Here is a 6,399-nt window from a genome sequence, read left to right as displayed (position 1 = left end):
ATAACTTTAGCCAGATCAACCATTCAGTGCCCTGCGATAGTCATGCTTTGCCAAGTGTATAAACCCTCAACTCAATAGAGACACCGTCCCACATCTTCATATCAACAGCAATTTGTTTGAGCGATTCAACCAGATGCCCCTAGAACATTTCAACACGGGTCACTTCACTGAGAAAGCTTAAGACCGCATTGATGCACAATTTTCACCAACCACAAAAAGAAACTGCGAGGGAAAGTGAAGAGAAAAGAAGCCGGGGGGAAATGCGAGACAAAGAGCCGAGCGCAACAGATCCCAAACTCAGGTTCAACAAACTGGCTGCGGCCAATCGGCGGCATCTATTCACTGCACTTGAATTCAGGGTTTCCTTTATCCCTGTGCAACAATTAGTCTGGTGTCCGACAAAAGGTAATATTTACATTCACAACAGCACCACGACAGTATCAGATAACAGCATAAAACAATCAGCGCGACAATTTAGCTGGAGTCACCCACACACACTCAGACATGCATATACACACACATACCAGCACACACACATTCTGACCCCACCTTACCGCTCTCCTCAGCAAGTCCAATAGCTTCCTCTGCTTGGCAAGGGAGGAGCATTGAGTAGCTACCGACCAGGCCACCCAGTAGTGAGTGAGACCTGCCAACAGCAGACCAGTACACATGCCAATGGAGCTGAGAGGGTGGATATCGGTTTGCTGAATATTAATACTATTACAGACTGATGCTTGTGTAAGAGCACACACTCAAAAACACATGCGACTACTCTGCGAGGCGGATCTTTTCTCTGTGTAACATTATAAACTGTGATATCACATTCAACTTCACCAGCTTGTTCTGTTGTTGAGCTGTTGAAAAGGTATCTGAGTCTGTAATGACTCAACAAGCTCTTCCTTTTAAATGTGGCAGATGGTTTGAACAAGAAAACAAAGGGCTGATCTTGCTACTGTATGTTACGTAATGTTAATGTACAGTGTAGAAGCTGCACATTAAATCCAGGTGTTGTCACACATGGCTGTGAGCACATCTACACAGGTTGAAGTTGGGTGGAGCCATGATGAGAACTACGCGGGGTCACCCAAATTCATGTAACACTGACAAAGGTGTGGATTTATGACACCCATTGACTGTATTTAAAGATGGACGACATGATAGGTCCGCCAAAACATCTGGATTGTCCCCTGGTGGCTGGCTGCAGTATAGGTCATGAACCTCTGCCTCCTCCATGTCCATTAAAGTGCAGGACAAATATTTTTTCTCGAGAGATGGTTTGTTTCAGTTTAAGGGGGAGTTCTTAAAACACATATGTATGTACAAGTGTTTTTCCAGTAATTATGCCACAAAACCAGGGTTAATGTTGTGATTTACAGTGGAGACTGACTCAATGGGTCAATAGGACCTCGATACCGCGACTCTACTCCACCATCATTACTGTGCAGACTCAGGCTCCAAATGACATCACTAATACAAGATGGTGCAAGGTTGTACAGTTGGAGGAAGTGGAGACGTGTCCTCCATCTTTATTCACAGTCTATGATGTCGTCCTGGAAATTGCAAAAAAAAGGGAAAAAGAGTGGGAGGAGAAAAAATGACCATCTGTACATACACACCTGAGGGGTGAATGAAGTAGATAACACCTGTGTGGGGGTGCAAGGCGTGAGGCAAGGGTTCAAGGGTTGGGGTCATGTTCAGTCACGTTGGCTGGGCTGTTTGATTGTTTACACTGCACATGTCTGAGGATTGTCTGGTTCAACAAGACCATAAGTCCAGTTCTATCACAGCAATTCCGAATGTAGACTAAAGAGTCAGAATTGATAACTTTCATTTTCAATCACACGTTCGCTGACTTGATGATAATTTTATTCAAGCCCTCCACTCCACAGATTCCTCATGGGGGACAGAGGATATTAGACCTGATGTGCAGTTGTACATTTAGCCATTCTGTGTCCCCACTAACCAGACAACCTTTTGATGCATGAGCTCTCTCTACATCCTGGAGAGCACTGGACCATGAGTGACGAAGACTAACTGTACATATCATACAAATAACAAATATCATCCATCCTCCTCCCCCTCTCCAGCTCATCCTTCCCTCAAGATGAAATGTTGATAGCCGCCACGTCTTCCGCAGAATTTGTCATTTCACTTATCGCTGGCTGACATCTCTGTATCGACACAATGATCGGGGGAATGAAGCTATTATACCTGTGAGGTTTGGAGGTAGGAAGGTAATCACAGAACTGTCCATCTGCTGTCAACAGAGGACTCAGTGTGTATGTGTGTGTGTGTGTGTGTGTGTGTGTGTGTGTGTGTGTGTGTGTGTGTGTGTGTGTGTGTGTGTGTGTGTGTGTGTGTGTGTGTGTGTGTGTGTGTGTGTGAGGCAGAAAGAGAGCAAGCGAGCCAACATGTTTTTGTGTGAGATGTGTTAGTCGATATATCTTTGTGTATATTCTTGTTTCAGGTATTTCAGGAAAAACTAGACTCTTAGAGCTTAGAGTTTAAACTCCTGTTTAACCCTAACCCTAACCCCCCTTCAAGATTAGTCATGAATATGATTTCCCTAAATAAATCATTTGCCTGAGTGTTTGGTCAAAATGCTGGAAATTGTTGAGCAAACATAAATGTTGTGGTAATAACATACTAAAATCAACAAGTCTGTCAAATTAAACAGTCAAATAAAGGTTTATCGTCGCATAAACATAACCATAAACACAACAACAACCACAACCACAACCACAACCATAAGCCTAACCCTAACCCTAACCGCGACCCTAACCCTTATCCTAATTGCAACCCTAACCCGAAACTTACCAAGGTTGTAGAAACTCATAGATGGCACCAGTCGATTGGGCGTGCCCGCATTAGTGGGGATAGAGCCTTGGGAGTAGGCTCTACCCCCACTAATGCGGGTATGCCCGATCTATTGGTACCATCTACGAGTTTCTACGACCTTGGTAAGTTAGGGTTAGGGTTGCAATTAGGATAAGGGTTAGGGTCGCGGTTAGGGTTAGGGTTAGGGTTGGTGAATGTCATAGAGACTTGGGAGTAGGCTCTACCCCCACTAATGCGGGCACGCCCGATCGATTGGTACCATCTTTGAGTTTCTACGACCTTGGTAAGTTTAGGGTTAGGGTTGGGGTTGCAGCTAGGTTTAGGATTTGTTGATACATCTCGATGACTTCTCCTGCTTCATCCAAAGACTGGGCAGCTGAAATGTGGAGCCAAAGGCAATGCACTGGCCAACAGGGTTAGGGTTAGGGGGTTAGGTTTACGATTAGGGTTCTGCTATTATGTCAGATGGTTAAAGATACAGGAAACCACCATATTGGATTATTGCCTACAGGTGCTGGTGAACAATAGATGATTAAGTTAGGAGTTACTTGCCTTCACTCAGTCTTAAACCGGCAACCCTTAGGTTGAAAGCCTGATGCTTTACGGACTGAGCTATACAGTCCACATGAGACAGTTAAGTGAATCGAGGGTTGTGGGGTAAATTCCTCAACCCACTGAGAGTTAGACCTGATTGACTCGTAAAAAGAAACAATACACCATAGGGTTAGAGGGTTAGTTTAGGGACAATTTAAGAATCAAGAGGAGCCTGGGCGACAAAGTCCATATTCTATCTATAGACCAGGACTTTAACACTGGACTCTGAGTTCAAAAGCCCTGTACTGTAAATTCACTGGGATGTAACTTAGTCTCAAACACACATTAAAGAAAGTCTCAGAACATAATCCAGCAAACACTTGCATTTGTCACCATAGCGTGATTTGGAAAATTTGGATATATATCTAAAAAAATGTAAGAATGGTCTCTGACCTCAGTTGTGACTGACATCTCATCTCTTTCAGGCCAGTCACCGCCCTCTGACCCCTTCTGTGTCAATGCTGTCACTGGTTCAATGATATATTTTCACAAATTAAAGCTCAACATTGTTCAAAAACAAGAGGAAACTGGAGAATCTTAATGACCCAAAGATATGACTAATTATTTGCTTAAGGATTATAGAACATTTTTCAATGGCAGAACTTGTTGCAACTTACAAACTAAATCTGTTGCAAGTAGATATTTATTAGTTTTGAGGGTCACAAGCTAAAAAGGTTTGGAACACTTAAAATATAAGGTTTCTTAGCGTGAAGGCCACAGATGACCCCTACTGGTGTGAATTCTTCATTGCAACACCACAACCATCCCCCCCTTCAGTGATTTATAATGTCACTAATTTCATTCTCCTCAAATGATCCTGACTTTTACACTGTGAGAAACAACCACGATAAATAAAAGATCTGAATGTCCACAAATGCTCTTCAACACTGACTAAATGAGTCACAAGTGCTTTTTTAATTGCTGTATTTTGTTTCTTAAAAAAAGAAAAAAAGGAATCACTGCAACTAAAAGGTACGTCATATATTTGTTAAGGCCAGCGAGTATTTATAACCTTGAGATGCAGTTTTTGTAAACTACAGAACAGACTGTCGCTAGATATCAGAGAAGCTAGTTCAGTAAACGTCTTTAAAAGAAAAAGAAAAAAGTCTTTACTTCAGCATTTAACAAGATCGTACACCTGCCTGCACTCCTAAATGTCATTGTTACTTAAAATCTGTTCTCTGTACAATTTAACATGCTTTTATTTTTATCATGTTTTTATTTTTATCTTTATTGCATTCAAAGCACTTTGAGCTGCATTTCTTGTATGAAAGGTTCTATACAAATACATTTTATTATTATTATTGTTATTTATTTTTTATTTGGGAAATAACAAGTGAACCACACATCACCTTTGCTTTGAATCAACTGACATGTAGCTGTTAGTGCCATGAAAACGAAGTGTGTGTGTTTTCCCATGTCATTCCCACAGTCCCCTCCCCCCCACAGGAACCATAGTCTCCCCTTATTCCATTAAGACAATTGCAGAAACTGGCATTCAAACGTGCATGTGCACGTGTGTGCGTGTCTTTGGATGTGTGTGTGTATGTGCGTGCACAAACCCACACACACAAACCCACCTTTTCAGACAAATGCACACAAATATACCAAACCATCTACACACTGGGCAGAGAAAGAGTAATTTCAAAATCAATCCTTTTGGAGAAAAAGAGGGGAAAAAAGAAGAGACCCCTGAAACCTCCACCAGTGTTGGCTGATTGTAAAGGACTGTCAGTTACTGCAGGCTTCTATTGGGCCAAAGGGAAGCAGCAGGATTCAACTTGGGGCCCAATAAAGGGCCATTCTTCCTGGAAATCGGCCCTCGCACATGGACTTGAATGCACTCGGGTGCTAATCTTCCGAGCTGTGGGAGCCCACTCTATATTCACAGGCTGTGTCGGCCCAGCAGGCACAGCCGCGCATGCTGATGCTATCACACTTAACGCTGAGGCAACACAGGGTTAATGCTAAAGTAGTGAGACCTGTGATTGTTGGGTCTCCTCTGTTCTGTTAATCACACTGGATGTTTGAGACAGGGGTCGTGTTACATGTCCACACCTGCAGCTGCAACATGGGAATAATGATTTACACTAAAAGTAACTGTGTCGACACCAAGGGTCAGGTTCTATTAAATTACAAATAAAACATATAAAAACATGCTTTATATTATGGGTCTGCAATTTCCTAAATGTTTTCTTAAAGTTTATTGTACAGTACTGTCATTGAGAAATATTAAACCGATTTCAATCGTCATTAGTTTTTCTCAAACAAGGGGATTTTGAATCACATTGGTTTTCTGCTGTCCTCACCGTTTGTTAGTTTTTTATAATTTATCCATCCATCCATCTTCTACACTGCCTCTCCTGTGAGGGTGGCAGGGAAGTTGGAGTCAATCCCGGCTGACACTGGGTGAGAGGCAGGTTCATGGACAGGTCGTCAGTCCTTCACAGGGCAATCATACAGAGACAAACAATCCACTCTCACAATCACACCTAGAGTCAGTTTAAAGTGTCCAATCACCCACAACCCCACTCAGACACATGGAACACACACTTCACAGAAAGGCCCAACCAGGATCCAAAACAAGAAACTTCGTGCTGTGAGGCGACAGTGCTAATCACAATGTTGCCCTTGTATATATATATACACACACACAGTATACACAGGTCCATTTCATATATGGATGGTCCTCTGTTAAGTGAGAGTCATGGTCATTAGTCGACCTGCACACAAAGACCATTCATTATCATTGCACCCTGTTGTTCTTGCCTCATTAACGTTGTTCTGAGCCAGAGTCTGTTTCTGCTCAGTGTGTGTTTGACAGCACTTTATACTGATGACACTGCAGATATACTCGTGGTATCGTGGTCATCATGAGCTTGGTAATAATCTATCACCTTTTATTAGAAAACTACTATGTTAGTGGAGTTTTTCTTTTCATCTTTTCATTAATAGAATGTCTTTAAT

This window comes from Hippoglossus hippoglossus, chromosome 5 (assembly GCF_009819705.1).
Source record: "Hippoglossus hippoglossus isolate fHipHip1 chromosome 5, fHipHip1.pri, whole genome shotgun sequence".
In the NCBI taxonomy this organism is placed as follows: Eukaryota; Metazoa; Chordata; class Actinopteri; order Pleuronectiformes; family Pleuronectidae; genus Hippoglossus; species Hippoglossus hippoglossus.
Note: the sequence above shows the minus strand (reverse complement) of the source record.